Source organism: Oryx dammah, unplaced genomic scaffold, assembly GCF_014754425.2.
Source record: "Oryx dammah isolate SB20612 unplaced genomic scaffold, SCBI_Odam_1.1 HiC_scaffold_27, whole genome shotgun sequence".
Lineage (NCBI taxonomy): Eukaryota > Metazoa > Chordata > Mammalia > Artiodactyla > Bovidae > Oryx > Oryx dammah.
The window spans coordinates 43,439,610-43,455,354 of NW_024070211.1; positions in this window are offsets into that span (position 1 = coordinate 43,439,610).

Here is a 15,745-nt window from a genome sequence, read left to right on the forward strand (position 1 = left end):
TTCTACAAGGAATTATTAATGAAGATTCGACTGGTTTTTCTTCTGGAAACGGATCACTTCACTTTTCATCTCACTGGCTTTTTACATTAAGAAACTAAAAATAGCCCTGAGTATTCCAGGGAAGGAATTATCAATATTTGGCAGTGTATTCCTTGCTTTCCGGTTGTTAGATTTGGTTCCTTGCCTATTTAGGACACAGAGAGATGAATAAATCTTAGTAGCATAATCCCCATATCTTTTTTTTTTTTTTTTTTAACTGAGAAGATAAAGAACTGAATCTGGTCTCAGGACACCTTGCTTCAAGCATAGGCTTTAGTTTGCTTGCCTGGAAAAGAGCCATTTAAGCACAAAGTTTGACAACGATGGCTTTGGGAGAGTGGCCCACACCGAACTCATACCGTTATCAGCACAATCTCTGTCCTTCCACAAACATCCATTTAGGACGATGTTGGCAGCTGCAGCCCCACCTGCTATGGGCTCCTAGCCCACACATTCTCGTTTACATGTGTAGATTGACCACGTTATGCTGAAGTTCTCCACTCTCTAGAAGCCACTGCAATCCACCTTCATCCTGGCTCCTCTTTGACAGGGAGCCACGTGTGTCAGAATACTATACGGATGAAGTTTGACGTCTTTATTCATCTCCTATTTATGGGATGAACGTACAGTTAAAAGGTGGCTTGAGACCATCAAACCCACGTCTAGCTGTGATCTAAGTGGAATTTAACATAGGTCTCCTGAGGTGAAGGGAGAAATGAAGGAAAGAAATGAAGTGCCTGTTTCAATTTAATACTTTGGGCCTCTTTAAAAGAAAAAAAAAAAATCAAAAGACTAGGACCTTCCTTGGCCCCCTGAAGTTTTAGGTTTTCAGATGCTCAGAGATTCAATCTGTGCATTTTCTTGGCATCTGTTTTTTCCAGGCAGTATATTACCACTATAAAGTAGCCTGAACAGTGGGGTCTTCCCAACTGGGGGCCCACTTCAAAGGCAATGTTTGAAGTCCCCTGATGCTGACTGTGGGTGAAAAGGCTTATTGTTATGTTTAGTTTATTAATTACTTTAAACAGAAAAATGAAAGATAATTATCTTCTAAATAAATTTCTCAGCCCGTCTTCCTTCTTTAACATCCTCCAATCTTGGTTTTGTTTTTTTTTTTTTTTCAGTCATACACCAGTAACTTTAGTTCCAAATATTGGTGTGATGTAATTATGAATGCCTTTTAAGCTGGAGATATGTGGCTGTCTTGCAAAGGCACATTGCTGTTTTCTCCTATATTTAGAAAACAAAAATTTAGAAAGTAAGGGCGAACAATCCATTCAACCAGCATTATACCATGAGGTGTGGGTGAAGAGAGCGAGAGAATCCAGATTTCTTATTCAATTTCATCAGGAAATTGAAGGAACATTCTTCCCAGAACACTGGCAACTCTGGAATCCCCCTGAAATCTGAAGAGTGTCCTCCTGCTTTCTCACAAACCAAACATCCCACCCAGTTTTACTTGCAATTAGCTATATTTCACCCCAACCACAGCTTGCTTTTTTCCCCCAATTTTTCTCAAAACTAAAGCAAGTCAGAGTTCCGTGGTGTGAAGCAAAACAAAAACACCCCCTAAGTTCATGTGTTGTCACCAGACAAAAATTTGCTAAGAACAAGCAGAAATGAGGAGTTAATGGATTCCATATGTGGTCACTAACCTAGCTTTATGAGATTTTCCGAGAGATTTCTGAAGAAATTCCTGGAGCCCAAAACAAGATCAAATGCCCACTTTTCCTGTCAAACAGGACAAGGAATGTTCAATCCATAGTTATCCCTGCATTTACCTCAGTAAACACGGGAAGAAACTCTGGCAGCAGTGTCTGCTTTGCAAGGAGCTGAGGGCCTTGTGTGGTACTCCAGAGTAGGAAAACATCGCAAGATAGAGTCTGTTTCCTCACAGCACGAGGGGACCAGCCCTGCGAGCCTCCTGCCTGGTACCAAACTCATCCTAGAGGGGAGGGCCGATCAACCAAAGGTGATAACTGTGGAATTTTCTTCATCCGGCAAGACTGCCCCCAGTGCAAAGAGAACCAAGTGTCAGTCGGGCTCCTTGATGGTTCAGACTTCATTCAGCGGTCATGGAGGTATTTCCTCTGCACATATTTTCGTTCAGCAGTGTGTGGTTTCTGGCCCAGTGACTGTGGCTACAATGGTTAGCTTAGCCTTAACCACATTAGGGCCCGGGTTAGGGAGAAGATTTCTTGTTGTTCTTATTGTTTTTGTTGTCGTTGTAGGAGTCGAGGCAGGGCAGCTGCTGGGGTTAAACATGGTTTCCATTGTTATTGTTTTCTTTCCCCCTTTGTGTGTCCTGAACTCTGAACTGCAGAAATGAGATCCTCACTTTTGTTAGTGGAGTGGCTTCTGTGAGGAAATTCCAACCACTGGAATGTTCCGTGAGCTGCAAAGACAACCGCAAGAGTCTTGAAAATTTGTCTGTGGAGTGATGGCTGGGCTGGGGCCCCCTTGCCACGTCCCTCCTCCCTTCCAAGTGGAAATAACAGCCACAGGACAGGTGGGAGAGGAGTGAATGGGAGCAAATCAGGAAGAGAGGGCACCTAGCTGAGCTGTCCAGCCACAAGAAATTTACACTTTGGGGTAAAATAATGTTCCCGTTAACCAAGGGTGAACCACACAGAGAACACTGGCAGCAGGGTCCCAAGCAGCTGGCGAGTTTTGGAGCTGCTCCCTGATAGTGAGAGGGGACTACCCCAGGACAGGTTCATGGAAGCGGGGAGCCAACTGGGGCCACTTGGGAAGGAGATGGAAAGGTTCACCCAGGGAGGAGGAGGCCGCATGATCTGCAGAGATAATGGAGCCTTCAGCTTGACATCTGAGCCTTGAGTCTCCAGGTGGAGCGGGATTCTTGCTGGGAGGGGAGACAGTAATTGCTTTTAGTATGACAGATAAGACATTCCTGCTTCCCTGATCCCCCGCATCTGGGAAACCAGCTAAATATTTAAATGAAGGCATGCAAAGTTTCTAGCTTCTCTCCACTTCCTCCTTCAAGATCACTCTTAAATAAGAAGACCCTGCCTTCTTAATTTTACACTATGATAGGTAAAAGCATAATTGTAGAGGACTGTTTGGCTTTAATCTGATCAAAAACATAAGTTGCCGAGAGATTATGGGAAACATTAATTGTGTAGCTGAACTGGGTATCATGACTGCAGGGAGACTCATAAATAAAGCCTAGGACTTGAGCCCAAGAGTGTAACAGGAGAGAGAAAACAGAAGCTGGTGGAGAGATGGCTGATGTTGCCTCTTAAGTGAGAGTATATAAATAGTTTGCTCCCTCTGAGGTTGTATACAATTTAGTCCCTCTTCACAATTGTTCCCATTTAAAGCTGTGGTCAACTGAAGGGCTGGGGATGTTACTCTTTCTTTCAAAAAAACAGCTTTCTGTAAAGTCCCAAATCCTGTGTGTGATGTTGACAGATATTTGACCCACATAAACATTCATTTAAGGAGACGAGACACTATTTTCCCTGCCTCCTGACCCAACTCATATTCTTCAGAACATCAAACAAAGTAATATGCAGAATGATGTTGCCCCTGAGAGGGATTTTCTCTTTCCCTCCCACTCTGCTCAGTCCGTCTGTCTGTCTTTCTCTCCCAGCCTCCCCCTTACCCTCCCCTGCAAACTCTGGAAAACAGTAGTAAGTAACATTTGTGCCTTTGGCAATAAAACCACAGGCCTTGCAAACCCCAAATGGCAAAAAGACATTTCCATTCCAATCCCAGTTTTAAATTAAACTGTAATGAAAAATCAGCAGTGGCAGCTGGGACCAGAGACACTGATTGTCTCTAGGAACAAAAAGGAGGGGAACAGAGGGGGAGAGGAAGAAGAAAAGAGACTGCAAGGAAGCAGCACTCTGGTAATAAAGCAGCTGGTAAACCTTCAAGTAAAAAGAAATTAGAAAAACAAATCTAGGATGGAGACAAGCAAAGATGGCTGTTTCCCTCTACAGTCACAGTGAGGCCATCACAAATCACCCACCACTTTATGAATGGACAGGGAGGGGGCAGGGAGGGAAGAAAGATGTGTGAGCCTCTACTGACACCTGCAGGATGAGGAAGGAATTTCTCGGGGGGTTGGCTGCCACCCGCAACGTCCAGGGAAGGAGAGGGCATTTGGGCTGTCCTCCCAGGCAATAGTGAGGTTCCTAGAGGCTTTATGGAGAAAGAGGAGGACTTCAGTCAGTGCTTTATTCTCTGTAAGATTTTTTTAAAGTGCATTGAGAGGAACCTTTGACTTCAATGCAAGTTTTGTTTGTACCAGGGAATGTGGCTCCTGCTGCTGCTAAGTTGCTTCAGTCGTGTCCGACTCTGTGCGACCCCATAGACGGCAGCTCACCAAGCTGATGTAAACCTGCAGCTTTATATCTTTCTTTTTTTTTTTAACGTATGACACAGACATCTTAATCAGAAATGGGGACAGAACCCAAGAGTCAAGCATTTTAATTTGTAGCTTTCTGAAGCTTGCAAGATTCTGCAGATCTCTTAGCCTATAATTTATAAGTATTTTTCTGAATGGTGATCAGGAATCCAGAAAAGAACTGTAATGATCTATAAGAACCAAAGAAGATGCCAAGGGGTTAAGGATCATGACAGTAAGTGGACTTCCGGGTAGCAGATAAGAATTAGAGACTGGGAAGCCAGCTCCCTTAATCATATTTTGTTCCCAGATCTCTCTAAGAATCTGATAAAGTTATCGGATCCACTTCACAGGGGAAAAAAAAAAGGTACCTAAGTGCACACACAGTTGTAGATGCTCACAGATCCCTCAGGCCAATCTATAAAGTCCAGATTGAGAACTGCTTCTCTAAAGAAAAAAAAAAAAAAAAAAAAGCTGAGAAAGTCTGCAATCCATCCACAATGAAGGAGAGGGAATTCAGATAAAACTTAAAATGTACCATTGCCTATTTAGATGTCAAGATATTTTATTTTTAAACAGAAAAGTGCTGAAACCAAAAGCACTCAAGATTTATGCAGAATGAATAGCCTCTTCAAAATATGTCCTTTTGACTGTGAGTTACTCTGGGACTTTAACAGGCAGTGGGGAGACCTATGACCTTTGGGGTCTCCCTCTCTGAAGAGGGTCACTATCTGCACAAACAACAATGCCAAAAAGGAGTTTATTATTGAAGTAGAAAAATCTATATAAAATTAAAATGATTTATTTTAACTAATCAAGGGATGTTTGTCATATGTCTGGGATGTGGAGCTGGGTGTGAGCCTGGTAAAGCTCTGGGTGACCCTTTAGGGTGACAATTAACTCTGCTCTGGTGCCTGGAAAGAATTAACGCATCTTCCAATGGGTCCAGCTGACCTTTACCAAGTCTTCCCCAACATGAGCTTCTGTTTTCATGACTAGTATTTTTTATAATAATTATAGATTTGGCTACTATATTCTGATCCTCTTTGCTAAATTCTTCATTGCAGTGATAGTAGTTGACAGCAGAAAAATAAAAACACAAAGACTTTGTGAATGGAAGTGTTTTCATTCCTACACTTCAATCTAGTTGGTGCGTTTGGTCTAGTTAGATTCTATTCTTCCTACTCTCTTCTCACTTCCTTTTTACTGCCATACTTTTGGTCTCTATGTTATCACTAGAGGATGATGGGGAACAGAAAGAAGAAATCCTCAGCTTCCTTAGAAAGCACTGGATGCTGAAAAAGGTTGAACCAATAGTATGGTTTAAAATCTTTCCATTATTTTCAGGTTTCATTGTACATCCACATTTGGGATGGATATTGAAGTCAGCTTCTCCTCTGATTTTGTTTAGATATGCAAAAGTTATCCATGCCACAGAAACAATTATAAAGCTTACATTAAGAAAACTGAATAAATATTTTCTTTCATTGGTTTAGCAATTCAGTGAGAGTTTGCTCTGCCAGATCTAGCCATAAACCATGACATATATTAAAGCTCATTTCCATCTATTCTATGACATTTGGCCATGTTTACATAGTATAGTCCCCTGTTCAGAGATGGGTACTTTTCAGAATCAAGCACTTTATTTATAGTTTTCTACTAATTAGCTTCCTGAGGTATGACCAAAAATAACTGATACGTGTTTTAAGCCCTTTGCTCTTCCCCAGTCTGATTTGTTTATTTGGGGTGTCACACACAAAATAATCCCATGAATTAAAAGTTTCTCTACTCCTCTACATTTCCCAAACATTAAATAAATCATAATCATCCAAGTTTCCTGTCAGTTAGAAACTGCTTACACACACAGCATGAAGAATGCAATCAGGCCCTTCAGTGAGAAGGTGGTTAAAAATCGACAAAAGATAAATCATCTGTGCTGAAACCACATGGCAGTGAGTGGAGTGCGGACTAGGAACTAAAGCAGAATCGTATTCCAATTTCTAATATGGTGCATGCAGGTCTTGACTTTTTGCCAAGTTCTCTAACTGCTTTTGAATTTCTGTTTCCTTATCAGTTGGCAGAAGAATTACCTTATCAAAGTGTCGTATCTAAGATATAAGAATTACCCAAATGTGCTCAGAATTCAATGTCTTATTTTCCTCCATAGAATGTCATTCTAGACCATGAACTCCTTATTGCCAAATTCAGACTTAAATTGGAGAAAGTAGGGAAAACCACTAGACCATTCAGGTATGACCTAAATCAAATCCCTTACAATTATACAGTGGAAGTGAGAAATAGATTCAAGGCATTAGATCAGAAAGACAGGGTGCCTGAAGAACTATGGATGGAGGTTCATGACACTGTACAGGAGGCAGGGATCAAGACCATCCCCAAGAAAAATAAATGCAAAAAGCCAAAATGGTTGTCTGAGGAGGCCTTACAAATAGCTACGAATAGAAGAGACACGAAAGGCAAAGGAGAAAAGAAAAGATATATCCATTTGAATGCAGAATGTGGTCCACTGGAGAAGGGAATGGCAAACTACTTCAGTATTCTTGCCATCAATTCTTTGGCACTCAGCTTTCTTTATAGTTCAACTCTCACATCCATACATGACTTCTGGAAAAAGTCATGAGAACCCCATGACTTGAAAACCCCTTGAGAACCCCATGAACAGTATGAAAAGGCAAAAAGATAGGACACTGAAAGATGAACTCCCCAGGTTGGTAGGTACCCAATATGCTACTGGAGATCAGTGGAGAAATAACTCCAGAAAGAATGAAGGGATGGAGCCAAAGCAAAAACAACACCCAGCTGTGGATGTGACTGGTGATAGAAGCAAGGTCCAGTGCTGTAAAGAGCAATATTGCATAGGAACCTGGAATGTCAGGTCCATGAATCAAGGCAAATTGGAAATGGTCAAACAGGAGATGGCAAGAATGAACGTCAACCTTTTAGGAATCAGTGAACTAAAATGGACTGGAATGGGTGAATTTAACTCAGATGACCATTATATCTACTACTGTGGTCAAGAATCCCTAGGAAGAAATGGAGTAGCCATCGTAGTCAACAAGAGTCCAAACTGCAGTACTTGGATGCAATCTCAAAAACAACAGAATGATATCTGTTCATTTCCAAGGCAAACCATTCAATATCACAGTAACCCACATCTATGCCCCAACTAATAATGCTGAAGAAGCTGAAGTTGAATGGTCCTATAAAGATCTACAAGACCTCTTAGAACTAACACCCAAAAAAGATGTCCTTTTCATTATAGGAGACTGGAATGCAAAAGTAGAAGTCAAGAAACACCTGAAGTAACAGGCAAATTTGGCCTTGGAATACGGAATGAAGCAGGGCAAAGGCTAATAGAGTTTTCCCAAGAGAACACACTGGTCATATCAAACACCCTCTTCCAATAACACAAGAGAAGACTCTACACATGGACATCATCAGATGGTTGATACTGAAATCAGATTGATTATATTATTTGTAGCAAAGATGGAGAAGCTCTATACAGTTAGCAAAAACAAGACCGGGAGCTGACTGTGGCTCAGATCATGAACTCCTTATTGCCAAATTCAGACTTAAATTGAAGAAAGTAGGGAAAACCACTAGACCATTCAGGTATGACCTAAATCAAATCGCTTATGATTATACAGTGGAAATGACAAATAGATTCAAGGGATTAGACCTGATAGAGTGCCTGATGAGGTATGGACAGAGGTTTGTGACACTGTACAAGAGGTAGGGATCAAGACCATCCCCAAGAAAAAGAAATGCAAAAAAGCAAAATGGCTGTCTGAGGAGGCCTTACAAATAGCTGTGAAAAGAAGAGAAGTGAAAAGCAAAGGAGAAAAGGAAAGATATACCTATTTGAATGCAGCATTCCAGAGAATAGCAAGGAGAGATAAGAAAGCCTTCCTCAGTGATCAGTGCAAAGAAATACAGGAAAACAATAGAATGGGAAAGACTAGAGATATCTTCAAGAAAATTAGAGATACCAAGGGAACATTTCGTGCAAAGATGGGCTCGATAAAGGACAGAAATGGTATGGACCTAACAGAAGCAAAAGATACTAAGTAGAGGTGGCAAGAATACACAAAAAACTATACAAAAAGATCTTCATGACCCAGATAATCACAGTGATGTTATCAGTAACCTAGAGCCAAACATCCTAGAATGTGAAGTCAAGTGGGCCTTAGGAAGCATCACTACAAACAAAGCTAGTGGAGGTGATGGAATTCCAGTTGAGCTATTTTTAATCCTAAAAGATGATGCTGTGAAAGTGCTGCACTCAATATGTCAGCAAATTTGGAAAACTCAGCAGTAGCCACAGGACTGGAAAAGGTCAGTTTTCATTCTAATCCCAAAGAAAGGCAATGCCAAAGAGTGCTCAAACTACTGCACAATTGCACTCATCTCACATGCTAGTAAAGTAATGCTCAAAATTCTCCAAGCCAGGCTTCAGCAATATGTGAACCATGAATTTCCAGATGTTCAAGCTGGTTTTAGAAAAGGCAGAGGAACCAGAGATAAATTGCCAACATCTGCTGGATTGTCAAAAAAGCAAGAGAGTTCCAGAAAAACATCTATTTCTGCTTTATTGACTATGCCAAAGCCTTTGACTGTGTGGATCACAATAAACTGTGGAAAAGCTTGAAAGAGATGGGAATACCAGACCACCTGACCTGCCTCTTGAGAAATCTGTATGCAGGTCAGGAAGCAACAGTTAGAACTGGACATGGAACAACAGACTGGTTCCAAATAGGAAAAGGAGTACGTCAAGGCTGTATATTGTCACCCTGCTTATTTAACTTATATGCAGAGTACATCATGAGAAATGCTGCTCTGGATGAATCAGAAGCTGGAATCAAGATTGCCAGGAGAAATATCAATAACCTTAGATATGCAGATGACACCACCCTTATGGCAAAAAGTGAAGAGGAACTAAAGAACCTCTTGATGAAAGTGAAAGAGGAGAGTGAAAATGTTGGCTTAAAGCTCAACATTCAGAAAACAAAGATCATGGCATATGGTCCCATCACTTCATGGCAAATAGATGGGGAGACAGTGGAAACAATGGCTGACTTTATTTTTGGGGGGCTCCAAAATCACTGCAGAGGGTGATTGCAGCCATGAAATTAAAAGACGTTTACTCCTTGGCAGGAAAGTTTTGACCAACCTAGACAGCATATTTGAAAGCAGAGACATTACTTTGCCAACAAAGGTTCGTCTAGTCAAAGCTTTGAGTTTTCCAGAAGTCATGTATGGATGTGGGAGTTGAACTATGAAGAAAGCTAAGTGCCAAAGAATTGATGTTTTTGAATTGAGGTTCTGGTTCTTGAGAGTCCCTTGGACTGCAAGGAGATCCAACCAGTCCATCCTAAAGGAGATCAGTCCTGGGTGTTCATTGGAAGGACTGATGTTGAAGCTGAAACTCTAATACTTTGGCCACCTGATGTGAAGAACTGACTCATTGGAAAAGACCCTGATGTTGGGAAAGATTGAAGGAGGGAGGAGAAGGGGACGACAGAGGATGAGATGGTTGGGTGGCATCACCGACTCAAAGGAGTTTGGGTAAACTCCGGGAGTTGGTGATGGACAGGGAGGCCTGGCGTGCTGCAGTCCATGGGGTCGCAAAGAGTCGGACATGACTGTGTGACTGAACTGAGCTGACTGAGAATGTCATTTCCCAGGGCAGCGCCATGTCTGATGAGCTCGCTGTTGGGCCAAGTAAGGCGAAAAGAGCACACTTGGCTGTTTCATGGCATTTAATGACATAGAGTAAATGTTCAATGTTATAAATAAAACTGATGAGAGCTAACATTCATGGAGCCATTTGCTATATGTTGGGCACCCTACACTGAAATACTGACTGATCATCTCGGCTTAGAGAGGACGAATGGAAATCTGCCTGCCCGAGTCCCGTGGTAGGTCAAGGTCATGGCCAAGATTCCACATGTCTGGCATCAAAGTGTCCCCACCACATTTCACTAGTGTCAGCATCTTGGAGATGAGGGGAGATTCTCTAAAGACTGGAGAGAAACAAAAAAGAACCTGACCTTCCCAGCAGAACTGCTCTTAGGTGTAAAGGAAGGTGACCCTGTGGGCAGCCCTAATTGTCTCCCACCCAAAGCCCAGAAAAGACAAAACTGGAATAGGGAGACTTTTCGTTTAGAGCCTCATTACTCCAGCAATCTGCACCTCTGCAACGGTGGGGCATCTTCCTGCCCTCAGGCACTTCAGCTGCTTCTCAGAACCCACTGTATCAGCGCACTCTGCTTTTGAGGGAGGGTGACCCTACTTTACTTTCAAAACATGTAGAATTTCCACAAAGGAATATCAATCTAGAGACAAAACTCTTCAGAGCTATTAAGCTCTAAGAGTTGTCATTTAGCTGAACTTTCTTTCCTTCTCTTTTCTTCCTTCCCCCAAAGCTTCCACTAGAGAAGCAGCACTCTTAATTAAAGGCATTGTCAGGGACCACAAATGCCTTTTTAGCATGGTTTCTAAACCTGAAACACCACGGGGTATGTCTGCACATTATTTCTGAATCATAGCAAAAAGACTGAATTCTTTTCTTATATTGTGCAAGGTTTTAAATGATTATGTAATATTAGTGCACTGTTCACAGAACCAAGAGAGACCGCAAATGGTCAGGTAGGATTCAAGCAAAAAATCCATGCATCTGTGGGAAGTAGCACATGCTGTACTTTTTTTTTTTTTTTGAAATATACGCTCATGTATGTATATGACGGCTCTGTCTTACATTTCTTCCCAAGCAGTCCTCCCCAGTGAAGGATTTATTAGCAGTGTTTCTCAAAGTATGTTCTGGGTCTGACTTGTATTAGAATCACCTGCATTAGATTCACCTGAGTGCTTGTTAAACAAGCAGATATCTGACCTTCATTGCAAAATTACTAAGTTACAATCTCTTGGGGTATAGCCTTAGGATCCTTACAGTTAACTAATATCCCCAGGTGGCTTAATTCATGCCAAAATCTGAGAAGCATTGATATATGGTAGTGTAGTATATTCATGAGCATCAACTTTAGGATCAGACAGATCTTAGTAGAAATCTCAGTTTTCCCATCTATCTAATGATGATCATCAGTCCTACCTCCTGAATCTACTGTCAAAATTAAACAAGATGATGCAGGAGCAGCAGAGCCAAGAACAGTCAAGGGCAGAATTCAGAGCCTTTCTCCCCTGCCTTCCTGAGAGGATGCTTGATGCTGCTGATTGGCTGCTGGCTTGACTAAGCTAATTGAAGGTAAGGGGCTACCCTTAAGAGAAAAAAAAAATCTGAAAAATGGGAAAACAAGGGGAAGCCTGAGCCAGGGGACCAGTAAGGGATGGAAATTGAGGGGCAGGTGGTAGGGGGAAGTGGCAGAGACACATTGAGACAGTGTGACACTTTGAGGATAAAAAGAAGATGTTTAGGAAACTTTTAAGTGTGTTAGATCCTAAAATTGTCCCTTTACAGCCTTTAAAGAAAAACAAAATATTGCACATTAACACATATATGTGGAATCTAGAAAGATGGTAGTGATAAACCTGTGTGCAGGGCAACAATGGAGACCCAGAGAGAACAGATTTGTGGACACAGGCCAGGGAAGGAGAGGGTGGGGTAAATTAAGAGAGTAGCACTGAAACATATGCATTGTCATATGTAAAATTAGATAGCCAGTGAAAACGTGCTGTAGGACAATGGGAGCTCAAATCCAGGGCTCTGTGACAACCTAGTAGAGGGGGCGGGTGGGGGATGGGGGGTGAGACATGTATACCTGTGGCTAATTCATGTTGATGTATGGCAGAAACCAACACAATACTGTAGAGCAATTATCCTCCAATTAATTTAAATTTTCAAAAAGTGTTTTTAAAATAAAAGGTTTTTTCAGAGCACTTAGGAGTCCGTTTCTTCTTTTAGATGCATTATCTTTCAGAGATAGATCCTAACCCTAGAAGGTAGACAGTAGGTTAGATAGAAGGAAAGGATAGATTGATATAGATAAGAGACCTAGCAAATGTGGGCCCAACTATCTAATTTACTTCTAAACAGTCATGTCACCTGTCTTAATTTCATGCTCTACTCCCTTAAAAGAAACACAATTGTTCCAAACCCATTTGCTGTAAATGTCCATGGTTTTCAACTCTTTTCATTTCTGTACCTATTCATCTTTTTTTGTGATTCTCCTTTCCCTTTTCCATGAATCTTTGTAACTTTTTATCATGTCTTTCTTTTCTACCACCACCGTTTGGGATAGCCTCTCTCTGTAAACTCCTAGATTCAGCTCTATAGCTGCACATCAAGTCTACAATCTGCCTTTCGGACTGCAGAAACTCTCAGCCCTGGAGTGTTGTGGTGTGTTAGTTTTGCTTTCTTCTTTCCTGGCAGCCATGCTCCTCGTCTCTGTAGACATGGAGTCATGAGCTGGGACCTCTGGATGCTAGAGGGTCAATCCTGATGCCTGTCCTTTGATCGTCACCTCTCTGAACCCTGTGGATTCTCTTCATTCTTCCAGAAACTATCAACTATTTTTTTTCTGCACAAGACCCCTCTTTCTAGTACAGTACTTCTCCTTCAGCCACTGCAATTCTGGTGGAACTGGCAATCCTATCCTTGATGGTACATCACTCAGGGATAGCCAATCATAGCATTTTATCCCTCCTGAACCACACGGATTGGTTCAAGGTGAGCCACCTGACCCAAGTTGTGCAGGAGTATCCAATGAATTTAAATATTTGGATACTGTCTCCTGGGATTGAATACTGTGAGAATGCTGTAAATTAGAACTACCTGCAGCTATCTTTTCTAACTCCATGGAGAAAGATACAGACAACAAGAGGATAATATCCCTGGAATAACCCTCAAGCAATAAACAGTGGAAGTAGGCGGATAAATGTTTTAGCTTTCTCATCATTCAGTGATATAATTCCAAGGCATGTTCTACCCACTCTCTAAAGAGTCCCCAGTAGATTGAGCCTCAATTTCCCACAATAGTAACTTGCTCAGAAATTCCTTCTATTTGCTTCTCTCCCTTCTGTGTCTCCCTTTCTCCCTCTTAATAACCAAACAAAATGCTTATACCCAAATTGTTGTGTAGTAGGCAGAACAATGGAGAAGGCAATGGCACCCCACTCCATGCTGCCCCCCAAATGTCTACCTCCTAATCCTTATAACCTGTGAACATGTTCGAATACAAGGCAAGCAGGAACTAAGGAAGTGAAATGAAGATTGTTAATTAGCTGATCGTATTGTAGGGAGAGTAGCCTGGATTAGCCAGGTGGGTTCAATTTAATCACAAGTATCCTTAAAAGCATAAGAGGCAATTGGAAGAAATAGATGGCACTGTGAGAGGGACTTAGCTTGATCTTGCAAGATTTAAAGCTTCAGGAAGGGGGTCATGAGCCAAGGAATTCAGACAGCTTGTAGAAGTTGGAAAAGGAAAGGAAAAGAAATGGATTCTCCCTAAAATCTCCACAAAGGAATGCACCCTGATGGTGCTTTGGTCTTAGCCCAGAGAAATCCATATAGAACTTGTGATCTATGAAACTATAAGATAATAAATTATTGTTGTTTAAACAACTGAGTTTGTGGTAATTTGTCACAGAAGCAGTAGAAAACTAATCCACCTTGTCTCAGGATTTGCTTTGAGGAAACCCCAAATTTAAGATGTTAATTGCTTTTCTTATTGTTCTTGGGGTGTTCAGTCCCACTTTCCCTGATATATGATGGGGGTAAATGCTTCATGGATTTGACTGCCAAAACAATGTAGAAAATTGAGCTAATTTGGAATAATGTCTGGCTAATTACATTAAACCTCTGTTTCTTTGGCAGAGGAACACTTACCTTGGAACGCCAAAGAAGTCTCAATTGGGTAACAGTTTTAATTAGTCCAGCTCTCTCTCCTATCCAAAGCCTGGTTCTGCATCTGTTGCTATTTCTCATTTAAAACATGAAATAATCTAAATATTCCAGAATTATAAATAATTATTGCTGCAGACACTGGAGGGTTCAAGCTATTACCTAGATGCAAATAGTTTCATATTTTACTGTAGAAGAAATTATTTCTAGCATTAGAAATAATATAAAATTACTTCAGATCTCCTAACACAGTGATACTTTAAAGTGAAAGCTCTGGAAATGAACAAACCTAACACCCTTATTTATTTATTTTTTAAAATCCTCAAAGTATTGGCTTGTCTCATTTTCTTAGTCAAAGCTTGCTTCTCAGTTTTGCCCTGCTAATGACCTCAGCTCTCTCTTGATGCTTTAGGACCAAGGGCTCTTTGATTAATCATTCTCTGTGTTAATATCAAACAGCCCTTGCATTCTTCAAACAGATCACTGCTTCTGTTAAATAATGCCCTAAATATACAAAGCAGATAAATGATGACCATTGAGCCAATGGGAACAGAACTGAGCTCTAAGGCTGCATTGCAATTATAATGAAAAGACACATAACTGATGAGTTCCATATCTGAACTTAAAATGATTTGTGAAGCATAAGATCAAGAGAAGTACAGACTGAGGTCTCAAGTTGGACTTTCTACGATGAAGTATAGACCAGGGGTAGAAAGCATTTTAAAATTGCTTGGCATGCTTGTGTCTCTGTGTATTTTTTTTCCCTTTGAAATGGTTAAATGCTTCAAGGAGTAGAACCTCTTTGGGGGGCAAAGGCCCAGCATGATATGCATCAGGGTTTTATTTCATTTCAGTCTCTTGCTTATTTTAATTTATGAGGTGTGGAGAATATTAGTTTTTTTGGATGATTTAATATTTTACATTGTAAGTGATCTTCTGCAGTCAGTTTGTTAATTAGATACTGCAGACGGGTTGCTTAATATCGTGTGTTGACTCTGCAGGGAAAAAAGGAAGAGAGAATATTTCTGATAGGCAAAAAGAACCCACCACACGTCGTCTAAGTTCTCTTACAGACTGTGTGTTGGAGGTGCTTTGCTGTAAAACAAATTATATTTTGCCTTTAAAAAGGCTCCCTGAGAGTGCTGGAGATAATTGGAACCCTCTCTTGCTTTGCTTCTTTAGAAGTTTTCTGGAACTAGGCAGGAAAAGAAGACTGGAACCTGAGGTTTTTTTATTTAAATATAAAACCATGTCTGGGAGAATTAAAACACTTTTGCAAATCTGGAATCCAATGAAATACACTGTCCTGTTTTGATTTCCCTGGAGGGCCCACATTGAAATGGTGGCTTCACATGACTTCCTACTGGCCCTGTCCTCAACACCAGCACCTCCTAAGTAAAAAGGGTGCAGTCTACGTTGTTGTTTAGTCATCCAGTCGTGTCCGACTCTTTGCAACCCCA